Source organism: Trachypithecus francoisi, unplaced genomic scaffold (assembly GCF_009764315.1).
Source record: "Trachypithecus francoisi isolate TF-2019V2 unplaced genomic scaffold, Tfra_2.0 Contig01461, whole genome shotgun sequence".
In the NCBI taxonomy this organism is placed as follows: Eukaryota; Metazoa; Chordata; class Mammalia; order Primates; family Cercopithecidae; genus Trachypithecus; species Trachypithecus francoisi.
This window is the reverse complement of record NW_022681433.1, coordinates 1,418,165-1,438,856: the sequence shown is the minus strand read 5'-3', so window position 1 is coordinate 1,438,856 and position 20,692 is coordinate 1,418,165. Positions and strand designations below refer to the sequence as shown.

At 41.9% G+C, this 20,692-nt stretch overlaps 1 protein-coding gene across 3 annotated transcripts in view; it reads left to right on the top strand.

Moving 5' to 3' along the window:
* Window positions 1-20,692, top strand: part of DGKH (diacylglycerol kinase eta) — a 222,378-nt gene that overhangs the window by 60,266 nt on the left and 141,420 nt on the right. The window lies entirely within an intron of this gene.

Genomic DNA, 20,692 nt, shown 5'->3' with positions numbered 1-20,692 from the left:
AATAGCCAAAAGGTGTAAACAACCCAGGTGCCAATAAACAGACGAATACGTAAAGAAAATGTGCTGTATACATGCAATGGAATATTTTTCAGCCTTAAACAGGAAGGGAATTCTGACATGTTCCACAACGTGGATGAGCCTTGAGGGCATTATGCTAAGTGAAATAAGCCAGTCACAAAGGGATATTTCTGTATGATTCCACTTGTATGAGGTACCTCGAGTAGTCAAACTTATAAAGACAGAAAGTAGAATGGTAGTTGCCAGGGGCTGAGAAGCCAGGGAGTGGGGAGTTGTTCAATGGGTATAGAATTTTGGTTTTGCAAAGTGAAGCATTCTAGAGATTGGTTGCACACACAGTACTGTGAATATACTTAACAGCACTCAACTGTACACTTAAAAATGGTTAAGATGGTAAATTTTGTCATGTGTATCTTCCCTCAATAAAAACTTGCAGAAATTGTATAAAAATGATATCAAAATAGTGTTTCTGATCTAACAATTGATCAGCTCTGATAATACTTTTAAATCTTAAGCAGCTTTAAAAGGCAAACTTTGGCTCAAACTTGTTAGTACAGTTTTCATCTTTATATATACTTTTTTTCCAATCATAAATTAGAGTTGGGCTTGGGGTAAATATTAGAATTTAGTGTGCGTCTTTGAGAAGCATCACGAAGTTCAAAGAGGTCTGTCTGGGTATCTCTGTGGTAATGCTTTGTTTGAATGTTGATGTTTCACAAAGAGTTTACATTGTATCTTCCTATTTCTCACAGGCCTAGGTCTGTGTTATGAATTGAGCGTCCTCAGTTGGATGGAGTTAAGAGCCAAACGTACAACACTGTACCATTTACAAGTTTTATTTGGAAAGGAGATTCAAATTTTTATACAGTCAAATTTCTGCCAAAAGAGAGATTCCAAATTAATTTTTGTTTATGCAAAGCCCATATGTTGTTTTCCACAGTCTCAAAAAGAGTGCAAATTGACAGATTCCTACATCTGTATCTCACAGGATACATATGTATCATCGCTACCACTCACTTATTTCCTGCCAGATTTTTAGCAATTGTGTTTTAAAAGAAAATCTGTAGAAAGGTAGCGGAAAACAAATGGGTAGTGGGATGTGTGTCAGCTAGTTCCCTAACTGTAGAAACCCTTGAAATAAGGCAAAAAACCTGTATTAGCCTGGGAGGGGAAGGAAAGATTGGGCAGCAGGATATGAAGGGGCCATGGAAGGAGCAGTGGGCCCTCCTGAGATGCTTTCCTGCTTTATAATTTTTTCCATTCTGACTGTGGGAGATACTACTGTAATACTTTCCTAGATACAGCAGCTGCTCAATAAATATTGACTACTTTTTTTTTTTTTTTTTTTTGTGAGGCAGTCTCCCTCTGTTGCCTAGACTGGAGTGCAGTGGTGCGATCTTGGCTCACTGCAGCCTCTGCCTCCCAGGTTCAAGTGATTCTCCTCCCTCAGCCTCCTGAGTAACTGGGATTACAAGCACCTGCCACCATGCCTGGCTAATTTTTGTATTTTTCATAGAGATGGGATTTCACCATGTTGGCCAGGCTGGTCTTGAACAACTGACCTCAAGTGATCCCCCTGCCTCAGCCTCCTGAAGTGCTGGGATTACAGGCATGAGCCACTGCACCCGGCCAAATATTGACTACTTTTAATGAGTGCTTAATACCTATTGGTAGAAGAAATTGCATGTTGGAGTTAGGAGTTGTGTTTTTAGCCTTTTAACTTGAATTAGACACTGATGATTAGTAATTTTTTGTTCCTCCCAATGTTCTTCTGTATTTCCTCTCCTTCAAAGAAAAGCAAAAGAAACTTGTTCTTCCCGTTTTTCTTAAAATGAATTTAAAATTTTACCATCTCTATATATCCATCTGAATATATATTTATATACCCCACTTCTATAAAGCAGTATTTGGTTTGGTACCTATGGATGACCATTAGCCTAATACTGCCATAATTACAATTCAATTAAGTTTATAACCTGACTTGTTCACTAGTTGGGAAGTAACTATGCATTTGTTGGTATTCTGGTGTAAAAACTTTACATTTGCTGGAACCAATCTGTCTAAATGTATAGAACAGAGTACTTACAAATGTCTGTTTTAAAGTTATCTTGTTTCTGTGTCATTGCTTGTTATTTTCTTAATAGAATTGAAAACTTTTTGATTTTATGACTACTTATGTTTTGATTTTTGTAAATTCAATAGTTTTGGGTCACAACAAGTAATATTTTGTCTTTCAAATTTAATTTTTCATTTTATTTTAAACTTTTATTTTCAGGGGGTCCGTGTGCAGGTTTGTTACCTGGATATATTGTGGGATGCTGAGGTTTGGAGTATGAGTGATCCTGTCACCCAGGTACTGAACACAGTACCCAACAGTTAATTTTCTAACCCCTCCCCCACCCGCCCATCTAGTAGTCCTTAGTGTCTGTTGTTCCCATCTTTATGTCCATGTGTACCCAGTGTTTAGCTCCCACTTATAAATGAGAACAGGCAGTATTTGGTTTTCTGTTTCCGTGTTAATTTGCTTAGGATAATGGCCTCCATCTGCATCCATGTTGCTGCAAAGGACATGATTTCATTCTTGTTTATGGCTGCATAGTATTCCATGGTGTATATGTACCACATTTTCTTTATCTAATCCACCATTGGTAGGCACCTGGGATGATTCCATGTTTTTGCCATATGACAAGTAATTTTCGAGAGACTTTAAATTTAATTCAGATCCCGTTTATGTGATAAGCTTTTCAGTCACTCCAGACTTGCCTGTTCTCTCCTGGCTATGAATTTCAGTGATTCATTATTATTACTCAATAATGTCAAGCATTGCACATTCTTCAAGGTTTAGTGGAATTGGCAAAGATTCATAAAATTGCTACCCTATTGGAAGCTAATGTTCCTGTTACCTGACTGAGGACCCTTTCAAGATGGAGGTATCATAATTTGAGGTGGGGTTGAGGGAACCACATGAGAAAGGGAAATGTACAAAGATTTATTCAGGGATCAATGAGTTTGATCATATGGGAAGAAAGAGTCCTGCACACATGGGTTTCCATGTCTGAAGGTGGTTCCATTTTTCTTTAACACAAGATTAGTGGTTCATCTGGGTTTAGAATTCTAGGTGGGAAACCATTGATCTCTCAGAACATTGATGGCATTGTTCCACTGCCTTCTAGCCTCCAGAACTGGGAAATCCTTTACAAGCTGGATCTTTGTATAATAGCTTTCCCCCAGCCTTTCCCTCTAGGGCTTTCAGGATCCTCCCTTTTCCTCGGGAATCTGAAACTTCACAGTGAAATTCGTGTGGGTTTATTTTCATCCATTGTGTGGGCTTTTTGTATCCCCTTTCAGTCTTCAGTTCTGGGAAATCGTCCTGAATTAGCTCTTCCTTCTGTTTTCTCTGGTCTTTCTTTTCGGAATCGTTATTATTTAGATGTTGGACCTCTTCTACTTCTTGTGTAATTTTCCTATCTCCCTATCTCCCCCATTTTTAATCTTTTTGTCTTTTCATTTACACACACACAGACAAGAGAACACGAATACCCTTGAAGCCGACTGGAATCTCTGTGTTAGTTCAGTGGGGGGTCTTGTCAGCTGTGTCCGTCACTGTTTAATCAAACTAGTCATTATGTTGGTAGCCCCTGTTACCAGCATTTTTTAAAGTCTTTTCTCTCAACTTTGTCAGATCCCCAAAGAAACCTCATCCAGTGGAAAGTTGTAGCCCCCGATGCCAGCAACTGCAAGCCCAATAAACAGGAAGTCCAGGGAACTCTCAATATTTAATATGTAAACTTTTGTATAACCCTCCTGTTTTCAATAATATATTCTTGCCCTTAGTTATTTTTGGGTCTTCTATTCCAGACATTCTCTGCTGGACCCTCTCCAGAATAAACCTCCAGCCTTATTCCTGGGTTGGGGGAGTCAGTTGCAGCTATCCAGAGGTGAAGAAATTGGGAGTGAGGTGCAGGGGGTGTGTAGGGGGAGGAAGGAGCACTTAGTGATTCTGGAATACATTTTCACCCATCCTTGTTAGCTTCATCTTTATCCTGGCATCCAGAGGTACATGGTACTGCCAGTTTTTGAGCCATTTGGGGATTGTTTGTTCAAGCAAGTTGATTTTCAACCCTATATCTGTCTTCTGGTTGTGCTAAGTCAATTCTCAGCCGTCTGTCTGCTTTATGTCTTACAAAAGTCTTCCAGTTCTTGTCTTCTCTCCCATTTTGTTTTCCTTATAGTTTTACACATTTTTAGAAATCTCGTTTCTATTGGGAATGAATAGAGCTAAAAGCATACGCTCATTAAGGTGTTTTTAATTAGGAATTTGAGAAATTAAAACTTTACACAGGTGATAAAAGAATTAGTATTATAAATTGAAAATTAGGCCAGGGCGTGGTGCCTCATGCCTGTAATCCCAGTACTTTGGGAGGCCAAAGTGGGCGGATCACTGGAGGCCAGAAGTTCAAGACCAGCCTGGCCAATACGGCAAAACCCTGTCTCTACTAAAAATACAAAAATTAGCTGGGCATGGTGGCGCATGCCTGTGGTCACAGCTACTCGGGAGGCTGAGGCATGAGAATTGCTTGAACGTGGGAGGCAGAGGTTCCAACGAGCCAAGATCATGCCACTACACTTCAGCCCGGGCAACAGAGCGAGACTCTGTCTCAAAAAAAATAATAAATTAATACTTAAAAGTTTGTTAATGTGTACTGGCACCTGTATAATATTTTAAGAGCCATTCCTTTTGATGACACTTCCTAAATCAATCAGAAGATTCTTAAGTATATGATTCCTCAAGTTTTTATTTTCTTTATGTTCTTAATGTAATGCTGGTCTCTTTGTGATCTAAATGATGCAGTGAATATTTCATAAATACAAATAATTTAGTCTTAAAGTTGTTAGTAGTATGTATTTATAAAGCGAATTATATTAAAAATCCACTAACAACTGTTTGAGTACATCTTTGTGCTAATGCTATGAGGTCATTATATTCTTAAGCTAAAGTCAGCACTTTCGAGTTACTCTTAGTTGAGAAAAATAACTTTTAATATAAAAGGGCACATTCCAGAAGTATACTGGAGTGCATAAGGAGTTACCAAAGGGTTTTCTTGTTGGAAAAATTAGAAATTCATAGGAAACATGATTAAATGCCAAATTCTATATTAGACTTAATTGTGATAGAAGGTCACAGAGAGAGAAATCAGCGTGGGCCAGGATAGCAAGAGGATGCTTCATCCCTGCTTGTGTAGCCTTTTGTCAAAAATGCACCGTTAGAAGTGGACTCCTCATCTTCTCGCCTATACTAATTCATAGAGTCAGGTTTGCGAGTCACCTTAGGTTCACTGGCAGTTTCCGGCTGATTTCATCCCGTCCTGCTTGTGTTTCTTTGCCTTATCCCACATTATCAATGCTTGTTGATTCTTCCTTTGTAAGAGGCCTCAGTTTGTCCATTCAACTCTAGTGCCTCAACGTGTTTAAGCATCTACTGTGTACCAGATGTTGTGCAGAGTGCAGAGCCGAATAAGGGCCCTGAGGGAGCCTGCATTCCTTCATGTGTGCAGTGGACACAGAAAATTTCAGGAAAAATGTGGGGTGTGTTAGGAAAGTGTTCATACTGGGTCTGTGGCAGCATGGAGGATTGATGCTGAAGCTACCTGGGGAGAAGACCTGAGAGAGCAGGGAGTATTTGGGCATAGTTCAGTGTCTCTGAAGTGTGAATGGCAGGGCTGAGGCCATCTTCACTGCAGGTGAAGCAGCACTGGTAGTAAGCAAGGGTAAAGGCTTGAAAGGTGTGTTACCCATTCAGCAAATACTTACTGTGTGCCAACTACGAGCTAGGCAACTATTTTGCAACCAAATGCAACAGTGAAGAAAACATATGAAAATCGTAAGTATGATAAATAAGTTGACTGGGTAGCACGTGTGAAGGTGAAATGTGTTGTCGAAAACGATAAAGCAAGATGATGGAGTTGGGGACTTTGGGCCCTAAGCTGGGGTTGAAGGATGTTTACACTGTATTCCACAGAACCCTGGGGCTGCAGAGGTACTTCTGGGGTCTATAAGAATTGTTCTAAATTTTGTTTTAAAATATGCCTTTAAACATTACAAAAACAGTAATGAAAAACAACATGAGCAAACAAATACATTATTGTGAAAATATACACATTAGATCGGGGTCCCCATCCCCTGGGCCACCAGTCTGTGGCCTCTTAGGAACCAGTCCACACAGTAGGAGGTGAATGGGGGACAAGTGAGGGAAGCTTCATCTGTATTTGCAGTTGCTACCCATTACCCACATTACCACCTGAGCTCCGCCTCCTGTCAGGTCTGCCGCGGCATTAGATTCTCATAGGAGTGCAAACCCTGTTGGGAACAGTGCATGCAAGGGATCTAGGTTGCGCGCTCCTTATGAGAATCTCACTAATGCCTGATGATCTGTCACTGTCTCCCATCAGCCCCAGATGGGACTGTCTAGTTGCAAGAAAACAAGCTCAGGGCTCCCACTGATTCTACATTATGGGGAGTTGAATTATTTTGTTATATATTACAATGTAGTAATAATAAAAATAAAGTGCACAATAAATGTAATGTGCTTAAATCATCCCGAAAGCACCCCCCAACCCCCGGTCCATGGAAAAAGTGTTTTTCATGAAACCGGTACCTGGTGCTAAAAAGGTTGGGGACTGCTGTGTTAGATACCACCAGCGCATTAACTGGTGCCGCCATGGTAGCTCATGTTTGGAAAAATGCATGAATTTTTAAACAACTTCGTTTTATTAATTGACTTCATAATATATAATTTTGCCCATTTAAACCTCAAGTTGCATTTACATTAATAAAACATCTCATTTACATATTTTGTATGTAGAGAATCTGCTGCTGAAATTATTGGATTCACCTTATAGGAATTCAACCCGCCTTACTCTTGGATTGTGATAGTTGCCCTCAGCATCTTCAAATTTTCTCCCTTCTCATCTTTTTTGCATACTATTGCTAGAGTTAATTTTCTTAAATCACTAAATCTTTTAATTAAATGCTTGAAACTCAAACTCTGTGGTGGGGCAAGTAGACTTATTAGTTACAGTTCTGCCACCAAATGCTCTGTGACCTTAAGCAAGTCTTTGTTTTCTCGTCTGTAAGAATCTTTTTTTGCTCTCAGTTTTTAACTCCCATAACTCGCCTCGCTAGCTGTTGATGATTTTTGTGACCTGTCTCTAGCTTATCCATCCAGCACCCCCTCCCCAACTAATCTCTGCCTTTATCCTGTGTTCTAGTATGGCCGTTCTCTTCACTCCTGTCTCTTTCCTTCCACAATGCACACACCACTTGCTGGTTAATTATGCCTCGCATATATTCATGTTATTTCCCCAGCCCAGACTGGTCTCTTTAGCTCACTGACTTACATTCTGCATATCCTTTAAAAATAGTCTTCTAGAACTTATGGTTAAAGAAAATGTATTGGAAGAACAATAGCAGCACCAAATGATACAGTATTAAGGCAGATTGAGAACTAGGAATAAACCGTTTGATTTGTTGAAAGCTGTGCTGTCTAGTACAGTAGCCACTAGCTACATGTGGCTATTTAAATTAAAATCAATTAAAATATCATGCAATGAAAAACCCAGTTTCTCAGTCTTACCAGTCACAGGTCAATGGTTCCATATGGCTACTGGCTATGCTATCGGACAGTGCAGATAGTGAACATTTCCATCATTGCAGAAAGGTTTGTTGGACAGTGTTGGTCACAGGTGACTTGAAAGTTTTGTTTCCGGGACTTCTGGAGGAGAAATAATATATTTACAGATGGTCCAGAAGGAAATGTTTGATAAATTAATGGAGGTGAGGAGTATAGACAGTTGATTCTAGAGGTCTGACAGTGGCAAGAAAGAGGGATGGGGAAAAGGTAACGTCCAAGTTAAAAGAAGGGTGTGTGTGTGTGTGTGTGTGTGCACGCGTGTGAGACAGAGAGACAGAACATTTTTAAAGGCAAAGAAAGTTGTGGCAATGGAAAGACTGGATCTGTTGTAGACATGGGAAGAAGAGTGTGTAGGAGGAGGTAAGCATATTGGATGTCAGGAAAACAAGTGAAACAGGATGTTGAGATAGGTTTCATTCTGTCTCAGTTTTGGCTGAGGCCCCAAAACATTACCAAGAAAACAATAAGTGGCAATGACATCACATTCCTTAGGGAAGGTTTCTAACCCTTAGCCCAGCATGTTGATGGTGTGATTGAAGTCCAAGAGACCAAGACGGGGGCTGGGAAGGCAGGAAGGAAGGGGATGATTCTGTCTCACCTCAAGCTGAGTGAGGGAGTTGCAAGGAGACTGCTTGGCTCTCTTGACTTGCTCTGTGTCTTCTGGAGGCTGTGGAGACACTAAACCTACTAACCCTGAACTAGAGAAGTTTAGAGGTCAAACACCTGCTGGAGCTACACCTGCCTGGCTGACTGTAGAGCAAAGAGGCAGCTGCATTGGGAGCCAGCTGTGCTTTTGCTAATAAAGCAGCAGGATCTGCTGTCCAGGGGCCAGGAGAAGCCTGGTGGCCTTTTAAAAAGTGGCTCCACCCAAGAGCCCTTCCTACCAACAGACAATGTGGCCTTGGCAGTGGAGGCTGGAGGTGTGCCCAGCAGACGCAGATGTTGGAGTGTGGGCAGCATTCTAAGTGACCACCTGCTTGGCCCCTGGGAGCTGCAGAAGACTTCTTCCAGCACGAACATCTCTGCAGAATGAATGAAGAAGCCCCACTTGAGGAGCAGACACTCTGCCTAGTGAATTAAAGGAAGGAGCTGAGTGATTCAGGAGAATCCTGCTGTGTGTGGAATAGCCCAGATAGGGGAGAGGAGAGGCCTAACTTTGAGTAGAGTTTGGAATTGGGGCCTGGTCATTTTCCCTACTGAAATGTAACATGTTTTTGTGACTAGAGGTGACCAGAGAACTTCAAATTTTTTATGAATGACTGGGAAAACCTTAGAACAGAGTTCATTCAGGACACGAAATGAATAGGCTTCTGAATGACTTTAGGTGCCTGGAGAAAGCATAGCTTCTTGCTGCCTGCACTTTGTGGGGTTCTGCTTATTTGGGACAATGACTATACTAATTTGGTGTTTGATGAGAGTACAGAATGTTTAGAAAAGCTCTGAAAGATGTGTTGAGAATTAAGAAGTAAGTGAATAATAACCTGCAAGAGGCCTGATTGAAGAGAAGCAGCAGGAATTAAGTGGACTGCTCAAATGAGATTTTTTGCCTCCCTTTGCAGGAGAAGTCTGCAGCCTGGGATCACGAGATTGTTGTGTATTTATTTGGGGTTATAGTGTGGGTAATTGGAAGCCTCGTGGTTTTGTGGAGTGTCTTTTTGAAGAAAGCGTAAGGTAAATGGAGAATGCTACTTTAATGCGGCTGGGTTTTCTGCCGCATGTTGTGCAGGAGCCCTTTGATGTTATTAGGGTTAAACACGTTTCTTCCATATGAAGTGAGTGGGATGGGGAGTAGTATAATATTTCTGTTTCACTTCTAGCATGGTTTACTTATTATCTACATTATATGGGGACTCTTGTTATATTTTATTTGTTAGGATGCTGCAGTTAACAAAAAACCCCACATCATGTTGGCAAAGCACCTGGAGACAGGGCCGGCTCTGACTCACTCCTCTCTGCAGTTCCCAAGTCTCTGCTCTCCTGCATGAGTGGTATCCTTAGCAAAGTGCCTGAATCAATTCCAGGTGTCACATCCAGACAGCCGACAGAAAAAGGGTTCTCTCTTGCTGTGCACCGAATGAAGCCCCCATGACACCTCCACTCACCTCTGATTGGCTGGAACTGGGTCACATCTCACCTCCGAACTAATTACTAATGGCAAGGGGAAAGGAATCCTCATAAGCAATGTATTAAACTAATTAGTATGTACTTGCTAGAGCCAGGAATAGAGTCAGCATTCCCTAAGCACATGACTTAGAGAGAAGGAGTGGATACCTAAACCGAATCGGGGTTTGGATAGGAAGGAGGAAAGGGGAAATGGATGTTGGGTAATCTTGCACCTCTTCCTAGAATTATGTAGAATGATTAATGTAACTAATTAAAAATGAGTGATTACAGATTAGATGGTAGGAACACATTAATAGTATATATAGACTAACAAGCTGTGGCAAACGTCGGAAATGCAGTGGCTCAAATAACATAAAACTTTATTTCTCTCTCACCAGTAACAGTTCAGAAGTATGTGGTCCTAAGCTGGTGGGATGCCTCTAATTATAGCTTAAATATTAGAGTTGTAAAGTTGTAATAAAAAGTAAATCCCCAAAATTCAGGAACTTAGAGAACAAAGACATTTCTGTCTTACATCCCAGTCCAAGGAAGACTGCTGAAGTATCTCTGTTGCATGGGACCATTCAAGGGCCCAGGTTCCTCCCATGTTGTTTCTCTGACATCTCTCCCCAGGGAATTGTCCTTGCTCTGGGGCTAAAACTGGGTCACCATTTCCAGGTTCCAGCTGGAAAGTGGAAAAGGAGAACATGAAGGAGATAGATCAGTTTATAAAGGCCTAGGCCAAAGTGGCACCCGTGACGATTGCTCGCATTTCATTGGCAAGATCTTAGTGACATGGGGGCTTCAAACTTCAAATAGCCTGGGATATGTAGTCTCACAGGGCAGTTTTCAATGTTGCTTGAGTCATCCCTATTTCTGGCCAGCAGGAAGCAATAGAACCAGGTGCCCTTAAGACAATGGATCTTAAGTTGCACCCCTCATTTCCACTCATGTCCTGTTGGCCTAAAGTTATTCACATGGTCAGATACAAGGGAAGTCAGGAAATGGAGTTTGTAGCTGAGAGGGTAAGTACTGGGAGAAAGAATGGATTATGGTAGACCATTAGCTGTTTTTCTCACACAAAAATTTCTCTCTGCTCTACATAGGATCTTTCTATCTGGAGACCTGGCTTATTAAGCATTAAAGGAAGTTTTATCTAATGCCTAAAGCTGGTAATTACTCATCAGTTGTTTGGCTGAATTTGGTAACTTGCCATTCTTCTACCATAGGAAAGACTAATATTAATAGTAAAGCAATATTAGTAGACATTACATAAAATTTTTTCCAAAACGCTTTTTGTAAAATATGTGAACTTGGCCTTCTAAAACAACCTGTATAGTTGTATCATGTATTTATGTACATATGTATGTATGTATGTATGTGTAATTTTAAACTTTTATGACTGTCTTAGTCTGTTTAGTGTTGCTCTAATAGAATACCTGAGATTGGGTAATTTATAATGCACAGAAATTGACTGGCTCACAGTTCCGGAGGCTGGGAAGTCCAGTATCAAGGGTCTGGCATCTTGTAAGGACCTCTTGCTGTGACATCCCATGGCTGACGGCAGAAGGGCAAGAGAGGGCCAGAGAGAGAGAGAGAGAAAGAGAGGGGCAATGAGAGCAAGTGCACAGGGGGTTAAACTCATCCTTTCATAAGGAACCCCCCCTATGATAACATTAATCCATTCATGAGGGCAGAGCCCCCATGACCCAAACACCTCTCATTAGTCCCCACCTCCCAACACCACCACACTGGGGATCAAGTGGAGTGTGGGTACGATGAAGAAATAAAGTAATGTGGATGCTGGAATGACTTTTGGGGGTTAAGGAGATAAAGTTAGACTATCTTCTAAAGATTGAGTGGATAAACTTGACCTGTTTTATGATTTACCTTCTCCTCATACTGTAATACAGATTTCAGAATTCATTTACCACTGAAAATAATTGAAAATGAGAGGCTGGGCGCAGTGGCTCATGTCTATAATCTCAGCACTTTGGGAGGCCGAGGCGGGTGGATCACAAGGTCAGGAGTTCAAGACCAGCCTGGCTAAAATGGTGAAAGCCCATCTCTACTAAAAATAAAAAAAAAATTAGCCAGGCACAGTGGCAGGTGCCTGTAACCACAGCTACTTGGGAGGTTGAGGCAGGAGAATCACTTGAACTCGAGCAGCAGAGGTTGCAGTGAACTGAAATCACACCACCGCACTCCAGCCTGGCAACAGAGTGAGTCTGTCTCAAAAAAAAAAAAAATAATAATAATATAAAAAATAAAAAAGAAAGAAAAATGAGAGAGAGAAAAGATAATTTTGTGTATCACACTCCTGTGTGAGACTATTGCATTTTACAAATATGGCTCTGTGAGGACTGGGAACATAGAATTACAAATGAGTGAGCTTTGCTTGAGTGACATTTGGAGGAGCGGGTATTTAAGTCCAGCATTTAAGGGTGAGTCATGAGAGGAGAGGTTTGGGGAGGGGGTGCGCATTCTGCACCTGCAGAAAGCCACCTGTATGAAGAACCCAAGGTGGGAGGAAGATGAGTGTTCTGTTTGGCCAATGGCAGGTAGACCAGAATGCCAGGAGCAGACACTGCAGGGGGTGGGGAGTGGGGATGGAAGTGACATTTCAAGAGCAGGCTGCAAAATCTGTGAAGATGAAACCAGTCAGAGGCCTTCCTTGTAGAATTAAAGCGCTTTGCCCTGTTCTGTGGTTGATGAACAACCAACAAAGATTTCGAGCAGGGAAGTGACCAGATGAGATCTGCCTTAAGGAAATAATTCTGGAGGGAGGGAGTATGGAGGATTAATTAGACAGGGGGCTAGTTCAGTATAAGGAAATACATCTGTTTTTCATGTTTCTGTCCATATGATTGCCTTGTGAACAGTGGGGGACTTTTGTGGGACTGTGGTGTTCAGTGGAGGCCTGCCCCAGTGAGTACAGGAACAAGAACTGCAAAGACAGATTGTAGATGGGCGAGCAGGAGGGCTCGGCTTCTTAGCTTTGATGTGGAGACCTTGAGTGTGCTGTCTCTCTGAGCTTGTGCTTCTTGGCCTTAGGGGACCCCTGGTATGCCCCTGATGGGGGAGCTGAAACAGAAGGGCCCTAGAGTCTCTCTTTGGGCTCAGAGGCATGGAGGACAAAAGGGATTTTGTCCTATTGTCTGAAATGGTACTTTTTGTCTACTTTCCTTTGATTAGTGCCAACATTTAGAAAAGTCTTGTTTGAGTGTTCTGTGTCTCCTCTGCTTTATTATGGGTCCTTAAAAGAAGAGTCATTTTTCATTTTCACCCTCGGGCCAAACTTCAAGGGGAACCAAATGAAGGGTTAGTGTTGTGACAGGCAGGTGGTGGTTCCAGCACTGCTCACCATCAGGAGGTTCGCCTGGCGTGCTGGTCTTGGAAGCATTTATTCATAGGGGGTCATTGCTGTAGTCTAGGCGAGAAATAATAGAATCACGAGCATTAGGGCACTGGGCGCAGGAGCAAAAAGGAAGACCGGTTTTTAGAAACCTTTTAATGGCAGATTAATTTAAGGGTGAGGGAAAATAAAAGATAGGTTGGAAGTTGTGGGGTTGTGTGCTTAGGAAAATGACACTGCTGCTAACAGATGAGGTCATAGGAGGAGGGGCAGAATTGCCACGGGAAGGTGCTGAATTCATTTGGAATTCCGTATAGAGTGACTTTTTACCCAGTGCCATGTAGTTAGCTGCTGGCAATTTTGGAATTAGAATTTAGGTGTTCTGAAGCCGGGCCAGTGTCTTTTCTATTATACTAATACATGTGTTACATGAAATAAAATGTACTTGAGTTTCAGGTGGTGATGGCATCTCTAAGTAGAGGTGTCAGGCAGGCAGTTGTAAATGGAGCTGGAGTGAAAATGAGAATAAATATAGAAATTTATTTTAGGAGTTATGTATATATTTAGAGGAGATAATTGGAACTATGGGAAGAAGTTCATTCAGAGAGATTTGGCACATAGGCTGTAATTGGAAATAGCCAAGGGGTAGATTTCCTGAAAAGGAGGGAGTGGAAGCTATAATGCATGCAGTAAGGCTGAAGGAAAGGAAAAGGCAGAGTCAGCGAGAGGATTCTAATTTTTTAAAGCAGTTTTGTAGTAATGGAGAGGAAGGCATAGCTTGGAAGCTGAGACATAATCAAGAGGTGGAAAAAGTTGTTACTTTTTAAAATCAGATATGCCAACGGGAAGGAAAGGATGGAGAGAGAATGATTAGAGATGAAAGACAGAGGGAATAGAATAGTTCAATTTAGTTTAACAAACAAATTGTAAGTACCACTGAGGTGATAGGCATAGTGCCAGGTGCTAAGGAGACAAAGATGAAGTAAATATGAACTTGACTTGGGGACATTTACCGTCTAATAAAGGACAGAAGCGAGAGTAATACAAGACCAGCTGGTATTTACTGAGCACCGTGTGTCGGGAACTGCTGCAGATACTTTACATGCATTGACTCACTGAGTCCTCACAACACCCCTATGGCTTAGTTATTGTTATTATCTGTGAAGAAGCAGAAACTCAGGCACAGAAACGTTAAGTAATTTGCTCAAAATCTTTAACAACTAGTCAGCCGTGGAGCCAAGGTTTGAACCTAGGCCGTACCTCTGCACCTCTGTGCATGATGGACACAGACGATTACACCACAATGCAAAGGTGGAAGCAAGAACAATATACAGAAGTAGCCTAAGGGAGGGAGGGCTTATATTGTTTTGGCAAATGATAGAGAAATATAGAAAGATCTCAGAGGAGGAATAATGGAAGATGGGATGGATCCGGGTGAAGGGACACAGGAAAATGCTGTTGTGACCAAAGTAGAGAACCCGCGTGCAGCCGTGTGTGTGTGCGTGCATGTGCATGCGTGCGTGTGCGTCTGTGTGCGTGCCCGTGCGTGTGTGTGTTGCTGTTTTTTCTAGTCGTTTGCACAGCCTTCATCTCTGACCATTTCTTGGTTCCATGCTAATCACAGCAGACACTCACATTTGATTCTCTTCTTTTCTGTGAACGATTATTAATAAGATATTTTTTAAAAATCTTCTAGAACTGGGTTATCCTTTTTAGGGGTAGCAATCTTGTCCATCAAAACCATCATTGGAGTGGAGTTTATGATATTAAATATAACATGTATATGTCTATCTACTATCTATCTATCTATCTATCTATCTATCTATCTATCTATCTAATCTGTCTATCCATGTGGAGAACTGGCAGATTTCTAACTAATTTCTAATTTCCTATGTAGTTGGGACTCAGATATTCTTTGGGGAAAGAACTAGAGAATTTCAGAGGCAGATTATTGAAAATGCAATTGAAATTCCAGAAAATAAGCAGATCTTTTGCATGAAATGCTGAGTAGCTCTTTCTGAGATAGCTGTACGTGGTAGATGTGAGACTCCTGATTGTGTATGGCTCAGCAATCAGATGCCTGCACTTCACCCTGTTTCCCATCCTACCCTTGACCTTTCCACTGACCCCCCAGCTCCTCCTGCAGCCACGAACTGCATTCCAGGATAGGGGACATGGTAAGCGCAGCAGTCTTGTGAGCCTCAGGTATGCTGTGAGGCTCTCTAATTTGCACATTAGTTATTAGTTAAAAAAACAAACATGATGTCTAGTGGTTTATCTTAGGCCACATCAAAATGCCCTCACATCAAAATAGTTGTATCATTGTGGCCATGGGGGAAAGTGGTTACATCAAAATGTCATATGTGGGCAAAGGGGTTATTCTTGGATATGAATAGGGCATTTGATAAGGAATACGTAAATTCAGAATTTGAATGATAATATTCATTCATTCATTCATTCATTCACCCATTTACAACATAGTTACACATATGGCATTCAGGCATTCACCAGTTACAGGGAAGGATTTGTGCAACTGACAAAAAGCCCATCTGTGTTCACATTTGCGAAAGAAAATCCTGATCATTAGCATAGCACTACTGCCATCTTGTGGTAATGCCTGGTAGTTCATTATATTTTATGAAAAAACTATGTCTGGTATTATACAGCATGTACATTTTGTGTCTTCTCTGTGTAACAGTACATTATAAAGCCATATACTTTTACCTAATATTAACTAAAAATACACTCAGTGGGGGGGGGGAAGAGCATTAGGAAAAATAGCTAATGCATGCTGGCTTAACACCTAGGTTGACAGGTGTAGCAAACCACTAAGGCACATGTTTACCTGTGTAACAAACCTGCACATCCTGCATATGTACTCTGGAACTTAAAATAAAAATAAAAATTAAAAAAGAAAAATACATTCAGAAACTGCTCTAAAGAAGGTACATATTAAAAAAGGAGAGAGAGCTTAATTTTAGAAATTAATAAATAAATGTTCACAAAATACAGTCTCAAGAAGGTAATTATATCATTATAGATATTCTCAAGAAAATTATAAGCCATTGCGAGGACAAAGTACATTAGTAATCACTAGATGGTTTACTGATACGGAGGGTAACTAGAATATGTTGGATAGGCCGGGCGCAGTGGCTCACGCCTGTAATCCCAGTACTTTGGGAGGCGAGGTGGGCAGATCTCTTGAGGTCAGGATTTCGAGACCAGCCTGAGCAACATGGTGAAACCCCATGTCTACTAAAAATGCAAAAGTTAGCCAGGCGTGGTGGCGTGCGCCTGTAGTCCCAGCTACTTGGGAGGTTGAGGTGCAAGTATTGCTTGAACCCGGGAGGCGGAGGTTGCAGTGAGCTGAGAGCGCATCACTGCACTCCAGCCTGGCAACAGAGTGAGACTCCATCTCAAAAAAAAATATAGGCTGGGCGCGGTGGCTCACGCCTGTAATCCCAGCACTTTGGGAGGCCGAGACGGGCGGATCACGAGGTCAGGAGATCGAGACCATCCTGGCTAATATGGTGAAACCCTGTCTCTACTAACAATACAAAAAATTAGCTGGACGTGGTGGCGGATGCCTGTAGTCCTAGCAACTCGGGAGGCTGAGGCAAAAAAATGGCGTGAACCCGGGAGGTGGAGCTTGCAGTGAGCCAAGATTGCGCCACTGCACTCCAGCCTGGACGAAAGAGTGAGACTCCGTCTCAAGGAAAAAAAAAATATGTTGGATAATCTTCATTATTTTGCTTTAGAATGCATTGATTTATATTTAAATGTAAATATCCCAAATATTAGAGTTTATAGTATTTCAAACAGGGGGATGCTTGCTTCTTTACATTCCTTGGGCATACATTCCCTCAGTTAGGTCTTGAGGGGCAGACATAACCACTTGTCAGGTTTGCACAGGCTGCAGCATAACTGGCTTTTGACAGGTTGAATTTCTTCCTTCCTGGACAGGGAAAAGGGCAGAGGAATTGTGGTGGGAAGCCATTTTTTATCCCTGGGTTGAGCATGGCAGGATGGAATACTGCAGACAGACCCACTGAAGAACAAGCGCGTCACTGGGCTTCACCCTGGCACGCCCTGCACAGAGAGTAAATGTTGCCAGCAGACACCACACTGTGGCCAGACTACAGCTGTCTGTCACATGGACGTCTCAGACAACCAGAATCAGAACATGTGTGTTTTATATGTAAAAGTAAACAATTACTTCTAGTAAAATTAAAAACAAAAACAATAGTCATGTATGGTTTTTGAGAATAAAAACAAAGACTATTGTACAAACCTCTAGAATATTAAATGTCAAGGTTTTATGTCATGTTAAATGTCATTATAGTCAATGCATACCATCTAGCCTTGTGGCTTTTTATTTTTTTCTGACTTATTCTCGTTTTGTTGCCCAGGCTGGAGTGCAGTGATGCAATCCTAGCTCACTGCAGCCTTGACGTCCTGGGCTCAAGCGATCCTCTGGCCTTGGCCTCCTGAGTAGGTGGGACTACAGGAGTGAACCACCATGTCTGGCCCTGCGTGGCTTTGGAACTCTGTTTCACAGCTGTAGAATTCCTCAGAGTCATCCCGGAATGGGGAGGCTGAGCTGCTTAGGTTCTGGATGGCCGATTCAAAGTGCCTGGTCACATGTATTTGGGAAAAGCTCAGATGATCCTGCTACACCAAACTGCTTGAGGACAACTGCTCCTGGTGGCAGTTTATAAAAAGGGAAATGTTTTGTGATATTGTAAATGACAAATCACCCTCATCATCTGATTGCATTGTCATTAAACGTTGGTCCCAGAAACATCCCTCACCACCATTCCCCTGTAAGCGGGGACATCATTCTCCAAAGCTCCCATTGTACCCGCTGCAGTTCTTCCACCAGCATTTGCTTTCCTGGCGAGATCAGCCTGACAGTGCGGGGATGGACATGTCACAAAAGGGAGCGTACAGCAGCTGGGGCCATTCTTCTCCGCCACCGTCCAGAAATTTCCCAGCACACAGGTTTGAGTCCAGTACCCATGTAGCTCTTACTCCCTCACTGGAGGTCGCATCCCAGTCTTCATCTGCAGTTGGATCTGGCTTTTGTTCGGATCATAATTGAGTGTAGCTTGGTTTCTTGTGGGTGGTTGGCCCTGAAGAAGGGAGAGCTACAGTGAGCATGCTCAGTCATTAAACCTAAATTAGCTTCTCCCCCTACTCCTGGGTGGGGGCAGAGCTTCCTAAATATGTGTTTTAGGAAGATTTTGACACCAGATTTTTAAAATGCACAGAGCCAGATAAAAGTAAGTGGCTACACTTAATGATATTAGTTAAAGGTGCGTGGGAAAAGAAACAAAAGTGCTGAATTATACCTTTTTAAAGGGTTTGTGCAAATTATTATATGTATAAGAGTCTTTTAAGCCTGATAATTCCAATCACCAAAAGAGATTTTAGTATGTGTAGGTCCCTATGCCCTACTCTAAACCAATTGAATCAAGGTGCATTAATGTTTATAAAGGTCTCCGTGCAATGATCAGCCGGACTTTAGAGCAACTGGCGTTATTTAATAGAGCTTAGTATCATGCGTGTGTCCTTATTTAAATACAGAGGCTTACATTCACTTTTAAGAAAGTAGGAAATTCATGGTGGGACAAAATTCACACGGGGAAAGGAGGATATCAGCACAAAGCCAAGAGTCTGGAGTCAAAAGGAGCCGACGGGCAAGTTTGGAGGCTGATAGGAAAGCCAGCCTTGAAGCAGTTTCACAGGTGGCCGATGGAGGAGGTTGACAGGCTGAATCAGAGCAAGATCAAATGACTTCCCTTCCAGACCCATGAGAGGAGGAGCAGTTGTTGCTCAGATACGAGTTCCAGCATGGCTGTGGGGAAACATAGTTCTCATTTTATAATCACACAAAAATATTTAGAAGGACAAATACAAGGAAAAAGCAGTGTTACGATAGGAGACACAGTCTATTGAAGGGCAAACCTGTGGTGAAGATAGGCTTTAGGATGGGGTCAAACGTGGGTCTGTGTGGTTTGTGTTTGGCCACCTTTCACACTCAATTATGTTAAGTTTAACTGTTGGATAAAATATGGAAGGATAGAAAATGTACTATCTTTTAATGTCACTATCTACAAATAGTAGTTCATTTACACATTTTGTGGGTATATCTCTTCTGTATACCCGTCCCCTCCACGAAGATAATATTAATGCGGACAAGATAGATGGCTTCCCCTAATAACAGTGAAGTGGTAGTGGATAAAAGCAGAATGGCTTTCAATTGGGGGGAAAAAGCCCAGAATAGACAACAGCTAATTGCTTATATTTCCCACAGGGACATTTGCAAGTGAGGAGATGACCCGCCACAAAATAGGCACCTGTGGCTGGAGTTGTCACAGTGCTGCTGGGTTCCTGCCGAGGGTCTGCCTGAAGAGCTCCTAAAGAGAGGCTTCTGTGCAAGTTTCCCCCAAAAGCCATCTCAGCTACTTTATCTGAATGTCAGTGTTCATTCATTCATTTGTTCAGTGCATCATTACTAAGTGCTATTATCTGTGCCAGGAACTCTGGTTAGTGCCAGGGCTCCAGTGGTGACTGAGGTGGACGTGGCCTCTGCTCTCACTGAGCATGCAGGCTACTCGGGGAGACAGATGTATTAGTTTGGGGCTTATTGAATTTTGAAGAGTCGGTGGCATCCAAGTGGAGTTATCCAGCAGCAATTCTAATCCTTTCCTAATTTTCACTGGTAAACAAGATAAGATCGGTGTTCTAAGAATTAAAATAATATTACATAGCGTGTTATAAACCATGCTCCATTATTATATTAAATACAATTTCGTCATTGATTTTTACTTTTATGTTTAAGATTTAGAAAACTTTAGACATTTTCTTTATGTGGTTAAATTAGGGTTTTGTGCAATAATGGATCCAAATAGAAGCATTAGGCCCTTGTTCAGGATGGTCTCTTTATGTACTTTGTATCAGTCCCACTAAAAACACCTGTTTCCCCAAAGTATGAGCTACTCAAACAGTACCTTACTTCTTTTTTTTTTTCTCAAGAGAATTAAATCGTTTATTGATTACACATGATAATGGATGATACACAAGCTTCATTCCCATCTATAATTTTATCTGGTACCATTATTCAATTTAGATATATTGCGTAGGATGTGCCAACAATCACTTTTATAACCAGTAATTCCATGATTTTGCTTGGGTAATCCCTTTTAATGGTGAACTTCAGGTCACAACAGTAACTATCAGTTTAACTACACCAAGGTTTCCGAAGACAATGGCTTCTCCACCCAAGCAGGTTATATATAAATTCCAGCCGGGCGCGGTGGCTCAAGCCTGTAATCCCAGCACTTTGGGAGGCCGAGACGGGCGGATCACGAGGTCAGGAGATCGAGACCATCCTGGCTAATACGGTGAAACCCTGTCTCTACTTAAAAATACAAAAAACTAGCCGGGCGACGAGGCGGGCGCCTGTAGTCCCAGCTACTCGGGAGGCTGAGGCAGGAGAATGGCGTAAACCCGGGAGGCGGAGC